Source organism: Lemur catta, chromosome 1, assembly GCF_020740605.2.
Source record: "Lemur catta isolate mLemCat1 chromosome 1, mLemCat1.pri, whole genome shotgun sequence".
NCBI classification, from domain to species: Eukaryota; Metazoa; Chordata; class Mammalia; order Primates; family Lemuridae; genus Lemur; species Lemur catta.
The window spans coordinates 173,664,484-173,683,313 of record NC_059128.1 but is presented as its reverse complement, the minus strand read 5'-3'; the positions used below and the strand labels follow the sequence as shown (position 1 = coordinate 173,683,313).

At 36.3% G+C, this 18,830-nt stretch overlaps 1 protein-coding gene across 1 annotated transcript in view; it reads right to left on the bottom strand.

Annotated features, from left to right (window-relative positions):
• ATP1B3 (ATPase Na+/K+ transporting subunit beta 3) overlaps positions 1-18,830 on the bottom strand; it is a 39,343-nt gene that overhangs the window by 16,394 nt on the left and 4,119 nt on the right. The window lies entirely within an intron of this gene.

Here is an 18,830-nt window from a genome sequence, read left to right as displayed (position 1 = left end):
AATGAACTTGATGCCCTCTAAAGACATAAAAGGTGATTTTAGGTAGGACAAAACTCCCAATATTTATATGTTCCTTTAAGTGGCAAATACAAATGTATTAGTACATTAAACCTATATTCTACAGATAGTAATTAATCACATTAAGTTTTAAAAAGTGAGGTGATTTAAAGAATAACAACTAGAAAATGTACAGAAAAGGTGAAATCATAAAGATGGTTCTCAAAGAATAAATTTAGGAAACACTGGTCAAGTGGAAGGGCCCAGGCAAAAGTGAAAAAGGACAAGACCAGAAACAACCCCTCTGATCAATGGAACTTCACTGCTCCACCACTAAGCACAAAGCAAGATTTGGCAGATGAACGTTTCAACATCCAGGGCTTAACTTTCCCTTCACAATTTGGAAAAACTAAGAGAAACCTACCCTGAGCCAATGATTTATTCTGGGAACACCTAAAATCAGTTAGTTTTCTCAGATGTCTATATTCAAAGTTCTAACATCAGAAAGTGGCTGCCATCAAGATTACGTATTAGAATGTATTGTTAAAGTCACTCATTTATATTTAAATGTTTAAAATTTCATCAAAGAATATTAAACAAATCCCCAGATACAACAATAGTGAAAAATAATTAACTCCACAGAGTTGAAATCACATCAGCTTTATTTCCTAATCTTAAGAAACCTACTTTTTTGTTTGCCTGACCCTATTCCTAGCAGAGGGGCCGTAGCACGGGTTCCTAATATGGAATCTTTGGACTCCCACTGCCCCCACAAGCAGTAACTTCACAGGGCTTCTAAGATTTCTATAATAATATATTTCTGAATATATTCTTTTTTCTGCTACGGGTGGCTCCACAACTTTCTTCTGATTCTCAAAAGACCCCAGGACTCCAAAACAGATTGTGCCGAAAACCAGATAACTTTTATTTTTCAATTGCAGGCCAGGAAACCACCCTCCACCCCATTTTCAAGTAAAGGGGAAACAGTTAAAGCAATTTCATTTTAATTTACACTAGCATTCCACCCTTCCCCCAATTACCAGGAGGCCAAAATAAGGAGCGAGAGGACAGAAGGAAGAGACAACAGGATGTCACCTTCAGACAGCATCACTTCCCTACCACATACTGCGATCCTGTTGTAGAAAAAGAAAAGAAGACCAAACTCAAAGAAGTGATCAGTTTGCTACGGGCCCTGTCCAGCTACTGTTTTAACCCCAACTAGGTGTACAGTTCAATTCTGGCACTAACTACCATGAGCGAAGGGTGCAGTCTCCACAAGAATGTCCCCCTGCAGAGGTGCCCTACACTTCTGACCAACTAGCTACCAATCTGGGAGTTCCCACTGCCCTTCGAGTTTGATCATTCACTAAGATGACTCTCAGAACTCAGGGAAGCACTCTATTTAGGATTCTAGTTTTATTATATGGCTATACACAGAGCGGGATCTGGGAGGGAATGCAGCTTCTGTGCCTTCTCATGCCATCAGGGCACATCTCCCAGCACATCTGTTCCCCAACCAGGCAGCTCCACTAAACTTCAATGTCCAGAATTTTTACTGGAGTTTCACTATATAGGTATGACTGATGAAACCAGTCTGCACGATTAAGCTTGATTTCCAGTCCCTACTCCTTCCCTCCCCAGAGGTTCTGCTGGCTCAAAGTTCCAACCATCTAGGGACTTGGTTCCTCTTTCTGGGGAACAGCTCCCATCCTGAAGCTATCTAGGGGCCCACCAAGAGCCACCTCATTAACATAATAAAGACACTCCTATTACTCAGGAAATTCCAAGGGTCTTTAGAATCTCTGTGCCAGGAACCCGGGACAAAGACCAGACAAATTCTTTATTACCCAACAGCAGCACATATAATCTTGAAATAGGGAGAAGTCATTAAGCTTCCTCAAGGCCTAGATGTGTGTCCCTGAATACAAGGCTAGATCTGTAGTCTGATTACCTACTAATGCGAACTTTCCAGTTACCTTCAGGTGCCTGGATACTGCAAGAGAAAGACTGTGCCTATCCTCAGAGGATGCTGATGATGAGAAACTATTTCCACTTGGCAAATAAATTAGCAGTCTGTTTACAGTTTAAAAATTTTTAAAGCAGAGGCAGGTATAATTTTTAAAAACCCAATTATATTGACAGGTTAGAAATCCTTGGTGTATTTGAATTTTAAAAATCAATGCTATTGAGGTATAATTCACATACCATTTACCTATTTAAAGTGTAGTTTAATCACGTTTAGTATATTCAGAGTTGTGCAACCACCACCACAATAAATTTTAGGATATTTTCAATCCTGCCTCAAAAAAACCCTCCACATTCATCCCCATCCCCATTCCTCCCTGTCCCCCGACCCCACCAGGCCCCTGGCAATCACTAATCTGCCTTGTCTCTATAGATATGCCTATATTCTAGTCAATTCATAGAAATGGAATTACATAATAATATGTGGCCTTTTGTGACTGGCTTCTTTCATGTAGCATAATGTTGTTTTTTTTTTTAATTTTAGAGACAGGGTCTTGCTCTGTCACCCAGGCTGGAGTGAGTGCAGTGACGTGATCAAAGCTCACTGCAGTTCTCAAACTCTTGGGCTAAAGCAATCCTCCCATCTCAGCCTCCCAAGTTGCTGAGATTACAGGTATGAGCCACCATGCCCAGCATGTAGCATGTTTTCATTCCTTTTAAATGGCTGAGTAATATTCCACTGTATGGACATATAATATTTTATTGATCCACTCATCAGCTGATGTGCATTTGAGTTTAGACCTTTTGGCCATTGTGAATAATGCTATGAACATTCATGCACAAGTTTTTGTGTGTACATATGCTTTCATTTCTCTTGGGTATACACCTGTGAGTGGAACTGCTAGGTCATACGGTAACTCTATATTTAGCCTTTTAAGTAACTGCCAGACTGTCTTCCAAAACAGTTGTACCATTTTACACTCCCACCAGCAGGGTTCTAATTTCTCTACAACCTCATTGACACTTCATATTGTCTTTTTATACAGCCAGTGGGTGTGAAGTGGTATCTCTTTGTGGGTTTAATTTGCATTTCTCTAATGGTAAATGATGCTGAGCATCTTTTCAAGAACTCACTGGCTATTTGTACATCTTTAGAGAACTGTCTATTCAGATCCTTCACCCATTTTTAAGTTGGGTTTTTTTTTTTTGTTTACTGAATTCTAAAAGTTCTTTATGTACAAAAGATATAAGCCCCTTATTAGACATATGATGTACAATTCCTTTCTCCCATGCTGTGAGTTGTCTTTTCCCTTTAATGATAGTGTCCTTTAAATAAAAAAGTTCTTAATTTTGATAAAGTCCAATTTGTCTATTTTTTCTTTAGTTGCTTGTGCTTTTGGTGTCACATAAATCACCATTGCCTAATCTGAGGTCATGAAGACTTGCATCTATGTTTACTTCTAAGAATTTTACAGTTTAGCTCTTAAGTTTGGGTCTCTGATCCATTTTGAGTTAATTTTTGTATATGGTTTGAGGTAGAGGTCCATTTTCATTGTTTTGTATGTGGTTGTCCCAGCACTATTTCTTTAAAAAACCATTTGTTCCCCACTGAAAGAAATAATTAAAAAAAATACCAATGAGCACATATTATTTTTATAATAAAATATATGTAGATATATATGCATAAGTACATACGGTCACATTTTATATATTTATTAAAATTATAATATAGAAACACCAAACAAGATTAAATAACCTAAAATTAACCTACCAGTAAGAGAAACAGTCAGACTAGTAGCTTATGTGGCCTGCTTTGCCAGGGAGCCTCCAGCTCTGTTATTTTTTCTAATCAAAACTCCCATTCTCTGAAAAAATAATATCATTCTAGCATTCTGTGTTACTCCAGGCAATAGAAATTTACATGTGAGTAAGATCTGTTCCTTTTATGACTTCAGTCACCACAAGTGACAAAGGAAACAAATAGAGAAAGAAGTGTCTCCAGCAGGGAGAGGAAGAAAAAGGGCATCAGAGAAGGCCTCCCAGAAATAAGTGAGTTTGTTCACCAAAGATGGAGAGCAGGAGTGAGCTCTGGGTCAAAGACTAGGTGACTGGATGTAGTAGCACAGCCGGAGCAGCCAGGTTGAGTGTAACTTTGCTCCTCCCCACAGTACACACATGCCCCCGGTGCCAAGCAACTAGCAATAAATAGCATCTGCTTGAAGTGGGAACAAGGAGCTTGGGTGCTTGGGCTGGAAAAGTAGGCAATATCCTGCAAGGGTTGGTGAGAATCTAAAGGAACAGAGAGCCTCCATACCCACACTGCTCTTGGCTACAGAGGCTACCTACATGCCTGAATACAGTGACAAGTAAGTCTAAACACAAACAGGAGGAGCACAGAACCAATAATCATCAAATATTCAAGATAAAACTAATTCAACAAGGCACCAAAACAAAGAAAGTAACACCTTTTGGAAAAAACTGAGTTAGAAAAGCAAACAGAACAAGGGAAAATAAGCATAGTTAAAATACAGAGTAAGAAGGTAAAAGGATAAATTTTACAAATCAGATTTCATATTCTGGTTATTGAAATAAGAAACTTAGTAGACAAATAAGCTGAACTGGAGAAGAATAAAACTAAAGAAAACCCACACACGTAAGAAAATGAAAAAACAAACCAAAGACTAGGAGAAAATATTTGTAAAACATATAACCAATAAAAGGACTTACTGGCACCTAGAATATATAAAGAACTCTCACAACAAAACACAGTTTTTTACATGGGCAAAAAATTTGAATAGAAACTTCACCAAAGATATAAGGATCACAGAAATAACCTCATAAAAAAAGTTCATCATTAGTCACCAGGCAAGGGTAAATCAAAACTACAATGAGCTACCACTACATACCCACCAGAATGCTAGAAATTTTAAAGAATGAGCATACCAAGTATGGCCCAGAAGTGGTGTCAAATAAACTCTAATACCCTGCTGGTGGAATGTATTTAAAAAAAAAAAAAAATGGGAAAAGTTTGACCATTTAAAAAAAAATATATCAATACACACCCAACACAGGGTCCAGTCAATCTATTCCTAGATATTTACCCAAGAAAAATGAAAGCACATGTTCACACAGCAGGGAAGGGTACACGAATCTTCAGACACTTTGTCATTAAAAACTGCAAACAACCCAAATGCACATCAACAGATGCATTAATAAATAAATTCAGGTATATTCATACAATGGAATACTATGAACAATAAAAAAGAATGAACTATGGATACACATAAAAACCTAAATGGGTCTCAAAGTAATTATGCTGAGTAAAACAAATCAGACTCCCCCCCCCCAAAAATAATACATACCGTGTAATTTCACATACAGATATGCACTGCATAACAACAGTGGTCCCATAAGATTATAAGGCAGCTGAAAAATTCCTATTGCCTGTAAAAGTGCTGTAGCATGATGCATTACTCAAGTGTTTGTGGTGATGCTGGCGTAAACAAACCAACAGTGCTGCCAGTCAGATAAAAGGATAGTATATAACACTTGATAATGATAATAAGCAACTATGTTACTGGTTTATATATTTACTATACTATAATTTTTGTATTTTAGAGTATATTCCTTCTACTTATTAAAAAAAGTTAACTGTAAAGCAGCCTCAGGCAGGTCCTTCAGGAGGTATTCCAGAAGAAGGCATTGTTACAGGAGATGACAGCTCTGTGTGTGCTATTGCCCCTGGAAGACCTTCCGATGGGACAAGATACGGAGGTGGAAGAAGGTGATATTGATGATGATGGTCCTGATCCTGTGTAGGCCTAGGCTTGTGATCAGTGTTACCAGGTCTATAGAGTATACGGCAATGTTCTAGCCTTCACACTCACTCACCCAGAGAAACTTCCAGTCCTGCAAGCTCCACTCAGGGTTAAGTGCCCTATACAGGTGTACCTTTTTTTTTTTTTAAATTAGGGGATCTGTGAACAGGTGTACCTTTTTAGAAGTCTTTACATAGTATTTTTACTGTACCTTTTCTATGTTTAGATACACAAATATTTATCATTGTGTTACAATTGTCTACGGTGTTCAGTAGAGTACCATGCTGTCCAGGTTTATAGCATAGGAGTGATAGGCTATACTACACAGCCTAGGCGTGTAGTAGGCTATACCATCTAGGTTTGTGTAATGCACTCTGTGATGTTCACACAACAACAAAATCTCCTAAGCACATTTCTCAGAACACATGACTGTATTTAATACGAAATGTCAAAAAGCAGATCTATTTTTGTCTGGCATCTGGCAAGGTGAGGAGAGAGATGGACTACAAAGAGGGGCAAGAAGAAATTTTGGGGGTGATGAATATGTTCATTATCTTCATTAGAGTGATAGTTTCATGAGTATGGTATTCGTATACACATATATATCTGTCAAAACTCAAGTTGTACATGTTAAGTATGTGCAGTCTACTATATGTCAATTACACATCAATGAAGATGTTAATAAACAAAGTGAAAACATGGTCGATGGGCTGACCTAGACAGAAATGGTCAAGCTAAAGAAAAATTCAGTGAGCTGAAAGATCAAGCCAAGGTATTTTACAACACTGGGCAAAAAGACAGACAGGAAATGTATGAACAATTGTTGAGATATGGGGGACAGAACCAGAAGTTATCAGCAAATCTAATTTGAATCGCACAAGAAAAGGGGAGTGGTGTGAGGATGCTTACAGAAATAACAAACGAGTCTTGTGCCTAGATTGGAAAAGTTGAAAAATATGGGAAAACATCCTACACCTAGACACAAACAGGTAAAATTTTAGAACACCAAAAATAAGGAGAAAATTTCTTATAGCTTCTTAAAAGATAAAACAGGTTACCTAAGGCAGAGAAATATGACTGACATCAGATATCTCACTGGCCAAAAATGAAATGATATATTCTAAACTGGGGGAAAATGACAGTCAACTAAAACAAACAAATCAAGAAAACAAATTAAAGACATTTCCACACATACAAGGACATAGAAAATGTACTACCCTCAAATTCTACCTGAAGAATTGGTCATGCAATAAACAAATTGAAAGCAACAGGAAAAAAAATGCTAACAAGCTAAATGTCCACAAACAAGGCAAAGGAGAAATGAAATACATAATGGAAAACTATAAACAGCAGTTAAAAAGGAATGAAATAGATCTCAAAAACCCCAAGTGGAAAAAAGCAACCTCTGATTGATATATAGCATATGCTTAAATTTAAAACACTCAAGAGAGTTACAGAATTTTATTAATATATGTACATGAGTGTTAGTTAATGGACCAGACACTTACAAATCAAATCCATAAACAGTAGTAACCTCTGAATAGGGGAGGAAGGGATACAGATGGGTGATGTAGTCAAGGAGGACTTGAGTTTTAGCTACACTGACTTAATCCCTTCCATTTTTGAAGAAAAAATTATGTATCTGTTCAATCTTTAAAGAAAAAAAAAAAGCTCACAGACCAAATTTCATCAGTTATTATAATTGTATATTTTTCATTTTTTAAGATTTTCTTTAAAAATCTAAGACAAAGAAGAAAAATACATAGAGCAATAGTGAACAAAGAAACCAATCAAGACTCACTGGTAACATCAAAATAAATGTTGATTTTAATTGCTTTTCCTTATTAGCTCTGAGGAATAATGTGCATACAATGAATTTCATCCATTTCAAGTATATAATTCCAATGAGTGAAACTCCACTACGTCAAAGATAGAGAAAATTTCCATCATCTCCAAAAGGTTCCTTGTGCCTCTTCGCAATTCACATGTCTGTCACTAGGCAGCCAATGATCTCCTTGTCACTGTATTAGTTTATATTTTATATAAGGCTGAAATTTCAAATTTGTTTATATTCAATAACAATGGGGAATTAAAACCCCAATACTATGGAAGGCATGATGTAAAAGTAGTCAAATAATAAAAGATATTCTCAAAGTGGGTTTTAAAATGCACTAAATGCTGTTTATAAAAGAAAACCTAAAATTAAAACACCAATGGTTACAAATAAACAGGAAAATAAAGGTCTTGGCTAACAAAAAGAAATGCAGACGTGGCATTATTATCGTAAACGATCTAGAATTCAAGTCAAAAAGCATGAGTAGGAATGAAGACATTTTATATTAATAAAGGTAAATGAAAACACATCAAGAAAATTCAGCATAACAACCATGACCCTTCGTGAGGCTAAGTAGCTTCAGATATATAAAGCAAAAGCAGAATTACAAAATTTACCACAATCGTGAGTAGAGATTTCAACATACCTCTCTCTGAAATCCACAGATTGAGCAGAATAACAAAAAAAGACAGTATGTATTTTTAAAAGCACAACTAACAGTTATCTATCATATGTAAAACTTTGCAGTCACCAGAAAATATACTTTTTACAAAATTGGAACATAGTCTCCAAACTGACCATGACTTAAATTACAAAAAATGAAAACAAAACAAAATTAAAAACTAAAAAACTTAAAGTCAAGGCCAAATTATCTAAAATAAAAATAAATATATTAGAAATGACAAAAATCTAGAAAATGGTATCTTAACCCTGAGATTAAAAAGGCAAAATGGAAATACTCAAAAATCAAAACAATAATGTAGTCAGAGCAAAACTCAAAGTAAAATCCACAGCCTTAAATGCATGCACACTAACAAAATAGACAGGTTTTTAGTTCAAGACTAAAATAAATTCAAATAAAGTAGGAGAGGTTTAAGATAAAAACACAAATTAATAGATTAAAAAATGCAATTTTAAAAACTCCAAGGGCCAGGAGCAGTGGCTCACACTTGTAATCCTAGCACTTTGGGAGGGGCAACAGAAGACCCTGTCTCAAAAAAACACCCCACAAAAACTCAAAAAAAAGATGCCCCACCAAAATATTCAATAGATTTAGGCCAGGCCCTGTGGTTCATATCTGTAACCCTAGCACTTTGGGAGGTGGGAGGATCACTTGAGGCCAGGAGTTCAAGATCAGGCTGAGCAACACAGTGAGACCCAGTCTCTACAAAAAAACCCAACAATATTCAATAGATTTAAATACCAAATCAAACAATTTGATCAATAAAATATTTTCAATTAGTAAATCTCCCAATATTCAAGGACTAGACTATTTCTCCACACATAAACTATCCTTTTTGTATGCCCCATAGGTTATCTTAATGGTTTTTATAAGGCTAATACTACCTCGACACCAAAACTGGATACAAAATTTACACACTTATTTTACGTTAAACTTATATAGAGCCTAAATACTATAATGTGATAATGACACAGGAGATACAGATCAACAAAACAATAATACCCAAAAAATCCATATAAAATGGAATTTTTTTTCATGCAATAAGTTGCCAGTTCAAATCAGTGAGGAAATGACAGATTATATAAACTGAGATAACTGATTAAGAAAAGCCTGGAAAATGTTGTTAAACTTGTGATAATGTTAATTTAAAACCATTATAATTTTTTTTTTCCTGAGTCAGAGTCTCGTTCTGTTGCCCAGGCTAGACTGCCATGGCATCAGCCTAGCTCACAGCAACCTCAAACTCCTGGGCTCAAGCGATCCTCCTGCCTCAGCCTCCTGAGTAGCTGGGACTACAGACGTGTACTACCACAACCAACTAATTTTTTCTATTTTTAGTAAAGACGTGGTGTCACTCTTGCTCAGGCTGATCTCAAACTCCCGAGCTCAAGTGATCGTCCTGCATTGGCCTCCCAGAGTGCTAGGATTACAGCGTCAGCCACTGTGCCTGGCCTATAATTTTTAAAATGAAAGAAAAAAATAAGAAAGCAAAAAGATGAGCAAGAGACTGTAAAGAGTATTTGCAAGTACAATAAATGCTTAACATTCAAGGTGTATCAAAAATTTCCTTTAACCAGTAAGAATACAACACAAAAGAAAAAATAAGCAAAAGTGTATGCATTTCAAAAAAAAAAGGAAAGTGAGCAAACATAAAAATATACTCGTAGTTAGTGGAGAAACTGCAAATGAAACCAACCAGATACCAGCATCCAATCAAAATGGAAAGAATTTTAAAGCGTGACAATATCCAGTTCTCAAAAAGTTGAAGGGAAACAGGTACTTCTATCCACTGCTGGTGGAAGTATAAACTGGTATAGCATTTTTGGAGGACAATTTATTAATAACAAACATGTATTATAAATTGGCAATTCCATTTCTCAGTGTATCTACTCCAGATAAAAAGTTGCATATAATCACTGCAATAATTTTTAAGAGAAAAACTGTAAACAATTTAAATATTCATAAAAAGAAACGTACACATTCCATAGTGTTACCTACAAACTGTGGAATATTCTGCAATGATTCAAAGGAATGACACAAATCTATATATACTAACATGGAAACACAGCCAAGACATATTAAGTGAAAATATCAAGTCCTGGAACAAACGATTTTCCTATTACTTATGTAAAAGAGGAAAAGATAAAACTACCTTGTTCCTACATATTCCACATATATATTTATATACATGTACATAAATGCACTGAAAAAAGGACTGATCAGAAAACTGATAACCATCTGTAGGAAAGACTGAGACTGGTGAAGGTGGTCGAGAAACACACAAATGTATTCACATATTCTTTTTGCTCCAACATTCAATTAGGCATATTTACAAATGCACAGAAAAGTTGAATGAACTATAACAGTGAACACCCTTAAATCTACCTAGATTCTACAATTAACAATTTACTATATCTCATTTTTAGATGCATTTCAAGTTCCAAACATCAGTATACTTTACCCCAAAATAATTCAGCATGCATATTAACTAAAATTGAGGGAAAAATTATACTTAGTGAAATACATAAATCTCCAATGTACCATTAAGTGGGTTTTGACAAATACATTTACCATATGATCCAAAGCCTCATTTAAGGCAGAGAACATTATCATCACCCTGAAAGTTTGCTCAGGCCCCTTCCCTTCCCAGTCAATCCCCATGCCCATTGTCCCAGTGCAATCATCATTCTGGACTTTTTTCCAGTATAGGTAATTGTTTTAGAATTTCATATAAATAAAATCATGTAGTATGTCCTCTCTTTGATAAAGCTTTCTTTCCCTTTCAAGCTTAATTGTGAGAGTCATCCATGTTTTGTATATCTGCAGTTCACTCCTTTTTACTGTTGAGTAGTATTTCACTATGCAGACATACCAATTTGTTTATCCATTCTTCTGCTGATGGAAGACTGAGCTGTTTCCAGTTTGGAATTATTATGAATAGAGCTACTAGGAACATTCTTGTACAAGTGTTTTTGTGAACATATGTTTTCATTTCTCTTGGGTAAACACTTAGGAGTAGAACTGCTGGCTCAGGGGGTATGTGTATATTTACTTTTACAAGAAACTGCCAGACCTTTATCCACAAGTGGACATACCACATACTACATTTTAAAAAGCATTACACAGTTAACAGGAGTTATTCAGGGAAGAAGCTGAGGATAACGGTAGACTTATTATCCTTCACATCTGTATTGTAAAAATTCAAACAATGATGTTACTTTTGTTATGTCAAAAGAAAAAAGAACAAAGCCAAGAGTCCACATCCCACTTAAGACCAATTCAGATCTCTTCAGTCAGCCTACAATGACCACTAACTCTAACTTCTAAAGCAAACCACAGCTACTGCCTTTTTTGTAAATAAAATATTAAAACATAGCCAGGCCCATTAGTTTACATATTGCCTATGGCTACTTTCAAGCTATAACAGCAGAGTTAAGCAATTTGCAACAGACACCATATGGTTGGCAAAGTCTAAAATATTTATTATCTGGTACTTTAAAGTTTGCTGCCTCCTATTCTAAAGCATTTATATAGGCTTTGTTTTTAATTTCAAAGTCACATTTTAAACTATCTCATACAACTTTTCTTTTATAGAGGAAACTAAGGCCAAGAGATTTTGAGTTATCTAAGCTTAGATGGAGATGTGGAACTAGAATTTAGGTCTATATTTTGAGTCCCAGTCTGGTCATCTTTTCAGTATACTGGTGTACTTCTAAGATGCATCGAGTAGAAAAATATATGTCCCCAGGCTCACTGTTACTATGATGCCCTATTTGGAAACATCAAAATGATTCACAAATTTAGTAGAGCAGAGTCATAGTGAGCTAAGTGATAGAATTATACCTTTATATAGAAAAATTAGCTGGGTGTGGTGGTGCACACCTGTAGTCCCAGCTACAGGAGGCTGAGGCAGGAGCACTGCTTGAGCCCAGGAGTTTGAGGCTACAGTGAGCTATGATGACATCACTGCACTCTAGCCAGGGCAACAGAGTAAGACTCTGTCTCAAAAAAAAATTACGCTTTTATGTACAATTTTCTCCACAAATAAGACTTTCACAATGTGGAGCTATACCAATTAACCCACTACATTCTCAACTTTAGTCCAATAGATGAATCTTTCAAAGCTGAAACTGACAAAATGACAATTTGCTCATCAAAAAAAAGTAAATGCTTACTGTGTGCTAGATGCTGTACAGATATAAAATGCACATATAAACCTTGCCTTCTGAGAACACCCAGTTAGTAGAAGCAATATATATATTACGTAAACAACTATAATCGAGAATACAAAGTTTTAGGTGTTATAGGAAATAAGTGGTATTATTTCTGCCTACGCATTTCAGAGAAGGTTCATGGCAGAGCTGGTACCCAAGCTAGGTCTGCAAAGTAGGGAAGAATATGCAGAAAATGAAGAGATGGCAGAGTGAATACACAGTCATTCTAGACCAAGGGGCAGCAGATACACCAATGTGGCTACAACATGGAGTGTGATGGGGAGGGTATAAGGTGGGAAACAATAGGTTATAGGCTGGAAACTTAGCTCCAAGTCAATATGTAATAGCCTGGAACACCAGGCTGTCAAGAACTTACAATACTAAACTTTTTTAAAGCAGTGGATAAAAGGTGGAAAGCCAATGATCTATGTGAACTTGGAACTTTGAAAACATTACAAAAGATCTTCATCTGGTGCTTTAAGTTTTTGATCAGAGTTTATAAGAAAAGGAACTACTAGATCCCGATAAAGTGAGGACAGGGTCGGGGGAAACGTTAAGGGCTACGAAAATGAATGATGGCTAGGGTTATGAAGCTAGGAAAAATGAGCATCCCAGATGCCCTCTGAATGTATGCTTTTGCAAGATGTGGGGAAAGAGGAAGTGGTGATTACGTCAGAGAAAATTAATTCCTGAATTAATTGCAGTAGTAGTAATCGGAGTGTGGGTTACACAGATTCAAGAGATGTCACGGAAGTAGAACCAGCACAGTTTGGCCAGGTTTAGAGCCTAGAGGACAGAAAGGATGGTGAAGCTGTTTTTAAAAATTTCAAATACAGGAGCAAGACAGAACTTCAATCGAGGAAGGGAAATAAGCTGTCTACCTGGTGATTATATTTCGTACTGGAGTTAAAAAAAAAAAAAAAAAAGAGTTAAGACATCTAAGCCTCACTCTCTCAGGTTTGTGGGATATACAGAAAGCAACTGGGAACAAACAGGGACCTGGAATCAAAGAAATGTTAACCAAGAACTACAATTTGTGGACAGTTTGTGCAATTTGTTTTATGAGAATGCTAGGAAAGAAGATAAATATTATTTGTAATAGCACCCTGTAGGGGAGAGAAGAACACTCTTAAATAAACCCCCATTAAATCTGAGAGCAGGTAAGTTAAAAAAAAAAAAGACTTATAAGGTCCACATAAAAGTAGTATAAGCTAAAAAGAGCAATAAAGTAAGAAGCAGAAGACTTAAATAATAACCCTGGATTTGTTACTTTTACTAGATGCAGGACGCAGGCATATCACAAACCCAGCTGAGTCTCTAAAAAGAAAGTTAAGTGGAATAACCTCTAAGCTTCTTTTGAACACTGAACTTCTATGAAAACCCGTCAGTACTGTAGCCTCCCCGACCCCCCAAAAGGAAAATGTCCAAACATCAGGGGAAGGATTATACTATGATACCATAAAATACTGTGAAGACATCATAAACAATGTTGCAGAAGATTAACTACCTGGGAACATTTCATAATTCTGCTCATTCATTCAACCAACTTTTATTATATTCCTATTAAGTGCAAGGATGGGCAAGGTGTTAGAGAATCAAAGATGAGCATAAGGAATAAGAAGTTTATAGTAAACAGGCAAGAACAATATATATAAAGTCGTAAATGCTGTAACAGAAAACGGTGCCATGGGATACACAGGAGCACTTAATTCAGTCTTAAGGCAAAGAGGAGTTCAAAATGTTTTCCAGAGCTCAGGCTATCTGACATCTAAGTAGGCAGGCTAAAGTGGAATATGGGAAAGACAGGCCCAGAAAGGGCAGGAAACAACTATCTGGAATGGCAGAGAGAGATTAACAGGAGAGAAATAAGCCAGTGAGAGTATAAAGAATTTGTATGTCATGATCATGAGCCCTGAGACCAATGTAGATTTACATGAAGAGGTATCTATGACTGAAGATTTTCTGGTAGGCAGCCATATGATTGGACATGCAGATTTGGGAGGTCCAACAGAGGTAATAACTACAGCTGCTGGAACAGATCAATTCAAGCAGGAGGTGTGCAGAGTCACCACATAGGTGAGGAAGAGAGCCCAGGATACCCCCAACACATCAACCTCCAGGAAAAAGGCAGAGGAGTAAAGACATTCTCCCTAAATGGTATGTGATAGAACCAGGTATCCAACTGTATATTTGAAAACTTTCTTTGTATGTTTAAAAAATTTATTTACACATAGGAAAAAGACTCTTGAAATGTTAGCAATGGCTATTCTAAGTGGTTAAACATTATAGGTGATTTTACTTCAAAATCTACATAATAAATGCACAATTAGAAAATAATAATGCATTTACCTTTCAGAGTTAAACAGGTGTTTTTCTTCTATTACATAATCAGTGTTAAATAACTGGTCCCTAAACATGATGATAAAATCATGGAAAAATTGTTACTATATAGATGCGAGTTTTAAAACTTCTCTTAATACAACTAGTTTAATTCTACAGAAATAAAAAGTCAATTTCAAAGAACTCAAATTAATATGGGGATGGGGAGAAGTTGCTCTTTAATATTAAAGCACATGCTACCACAATTACAATGGTATCTGTAACACAACAAATAAATGTATCCCCCTCCCTCCCTGCCACTACAGGACTGCTTCCTGGACAGGCCAGGAAGTGCTGTCTGTCCTGCTGGGTGATGGCTATGTACCTGCCCTGCTCTGCGGCTGCTGCCACCACATCCACCACTGACCTGCACTTATAGCCGGCACACAGGGTCAGGCAAGTCCTGTTACTTTCCCAACAGGTACACATTTTTGTAAGGTTTGTAAGTTTCTTTAATGTCACACTCCACAGAACAAAGAACACCACTGTAAAAAATTGTGTGATACTGGGAAAATATGCACACTTGCCTTCTCCCCCATAGTCAGACACCCAAGATGGGATGGAGTCTGGTCTCCAAAGCACAGCATTTACTGAGACAAGACCCAGAAGGTGAGTGAGAAAATGGCACTTCATGGACTTACAACAAAAGAAAAAGCACATGAACAAAACATATGTGCTAACAGTTTCAGACCAGAATTCTGACTATACTTAGAAATCAGTAATTTGAGTTTTAATTTAATGTTAATATAAAGCATTTATTGACAGAAAATGAACTGCAAAGAAGCCCACAAGTATGTATCATTAAATGACAACACATCATGACATAGTTTTAAGGAGAAAAAAAAAATTCTTGCCTTGGAATCTGAAGGCCCAAAGCAAGGGTGGGGAACCTGCAGACTTAAGGCCACATGTGGCTTTTGAGGTCCTTATGTGCAGACTTTTGACTGAATTCAAATTACAGAACAAATCCTTTTATTTTTATTAATATATTTTTGTTCTTTTATATTTTTATTTTTAAAATGAACATATTTAAAATTCTAAAGAATAAAGTAAGTCTCAATGAAATAATCCTCCCATAAAGGCTAAGTTGATGGCTGCTATGCTCATGATTTAGTTCTAACTTCTTCCATCTGACTGGCACCACTACCACATAAGGCTGGTTGGCAAGAGTTTAGGGGTATACCAGTCGAGCATACCAGTCTGTTATCAGCTTTTGACAACAGTGCTTTGTGTTTCTGTTTGAAGTGGAATTTGTGACTAGTTGCACATCTCGACAGTATTTTTTAATTCTGTCTGCTTAACAGCCCATTGTGTCAAAGAAGACCAAAAGAACAATGAAGGAAGAAAATAAATTTTTAATGAGGATTGGGAACTGTAATATTATCTTGTTTCTGCTAAAGATAAGATGATTTGCTTGCTTTGTGACACTGCAATAACATTAAAGAAATTCAATGTTCATCAATATTATAATACTCATAAGGACTACAAATATTTTAAATTGGAGAGGTGCGAAAAATTGCATTGCAAAAATTAAAAGATGAAAAGCAAAAGCAAAGATAATTCTTTCAAGCAGCAATGAACCTGGGAAATAATGCCACTGAAGCAACTTGAAAGGAACCTGTATACTGGGGGGTGGGGGGGAAGCCATTCAGTGGTGTAGAAATTGTGAAAGAATGCATTGTCGGCTGGGCATGGTGGCTCACGCCTGTCATCCTAGCACTCTGGGAGGCCTAGGCGGGAGGATCACTCGAGGTCAGGAGTTCAAAACCAGCCTGGGATCGTTTGAGCTCAGGAGTTTGAAACCAGCCTGAACAAGAGCGAGACCCCATCTCTACTAAAAAATAGAAAGAAATTATCTCAACAACTAAAATATAGAAAAAATTAGCCAGGTGTGGTGGCACGCACCTATAGTCCCACCTACTTGGGAGGCTGAGGCAGGAGGATTGCTTGAGCCTGGGAGTTTGAGGTTGCTGTGAGCGAGGCTGACACCAAGGCACTCTAGCTCAGGCAACAGAGTGAGACTCTGTCTTCAAAAAAAAAAAAAAAAAAAAGAACAACTTTACACAATACTTCAAAAAGAAAATATATATTATTCAATGGTGTGGGTTTTATATTAATACTTCAGGTCATAACAGAAGATTTTCTTTGCTACAAAGAGTTACTCACTTTGGGTACTCATGCAAACAGAACATGGGGAATAGGTATCTTTGACAACTTTCAAGATAAATGTCATGAAGTTGGACTGAATTTGGTAAATTTAGTGAGTGTATGTATAGACGGTATACATTCCATGATAGGAAAACATGAAGGTTTTATTGCACAGATAAAAAAAGTATTAACAGATCCAGATGCTGTCATTTCTTTTCATTGTATTTTGCATCAGCAAAATCTCTGCTAAAGCTACTATTTTAAGTGACACTTCGCAATAAGTTATAAGCATTGTTAACAATATTCATGCAAATGCAACAAGGCATCCTCAGTTTCTGCCAGTTTCGTTAACATGCTAAAGTAGACCTTTGAGGTATTCAGTGTGGATTTGCTATACCATTCTAAAGAGCAATGGCTATTGCAGGGACAGGTGTTAGCCAAGATTTTATCTCTGTGAGAACAGATAGTTAAATTTTATGAAGAACACAATCAACAATGTGAATTACTGAAAGAAGATTTCTATAGGAATGCAGCATTTCTGTGTGATATTGTATCACATCAAATCAAAATGACCTGAGTATTTCTTTGCAAGGTAAAACTAAGTCACAATATGTGGCAAAAATTCCAAGCATTTTGAAAAAAGCTATCTTCTTTAAAAAACACTTCTTCTTCAAAAGGAAATTTCAGATGAACATTTTCCCCAGTTAGCAAAGGTCAGGAGATGAGCAGGATGATATATGCAAATCATTTGAAGAATACACAGCTGTTATAGACCTATTAATTGGAGAATACAATGAAAGGTTCACTGACTTTGAGAATCATGACATCACACTCAAATTAGCATTTCAGCCTCACCTAGTTGTTATCACCAAGCCACACCTAAAGAACTACAGATGGCACTGATTGAGCTCTCAGTAGATGATTGGCTAAGAAAGATCCAATTAAAATATGGAAAAATGAAGTAGAACACCCATGCCTTCAGCAACATGCCCAGAAAATGCTTTCTTGCTTTTCCACCACTTATTGCTGAGAATCTACATTCTACTACCTAACCCATATCAAGACATATTAAGGTCACAAATGACTGATACCCATCTAGAGGATCAACTGAAACTGCTGACTTTCATGCTGCAACCAAGTATTCACATGGTTTTCAACAAAAAGCAGATACAACAAAGTCATTCAAAGGTTAGCTAACTTTCAGATTAACAAATAGTTTTCATTTTTTGAAATTATTAAGTACACGGTAGTTAGATTTTTACAAAATAACGTACATTTTTAAGTAAATCTAATTAAAGTTTCCTGAATGCCACCTTATTTGATTATAGCTAAATTAATGCAGCCTTCCACCATGAAAAGGTTCCCCACTCCTGGCCCACTCACAGAGTGAATTTTGGAAATCGGACAATTTACAGGTTCAATTTTTTCACCTATGAAATGAGGACGTTGGGCTAAATTAGGTGCCTTTCAAGATTTTTAAATTTATGACCACAGTAAGAAATACATTTTATATCAGGGTATCTATATATACAAAATACACAAAACTTTCCTGAAACAATACTTTTCCTTAGGTAGCAGAAATTTATGTTTACTATTCTATTTCATTATTTAAAAATGCTAATGGTCCACTATCTACAGTTTAAATAACAGCAGATGATCTCCAAGCTTATTACTTTGACTCTAATTATACTTAATGCACTTAAGTTATTTAATATTTGTAACATCAGCCACTAGGTGCTAAGTTTCTTTTGTCCTGTGTTTTCATAAACAGCAGCTACTTATTACTGATGTGT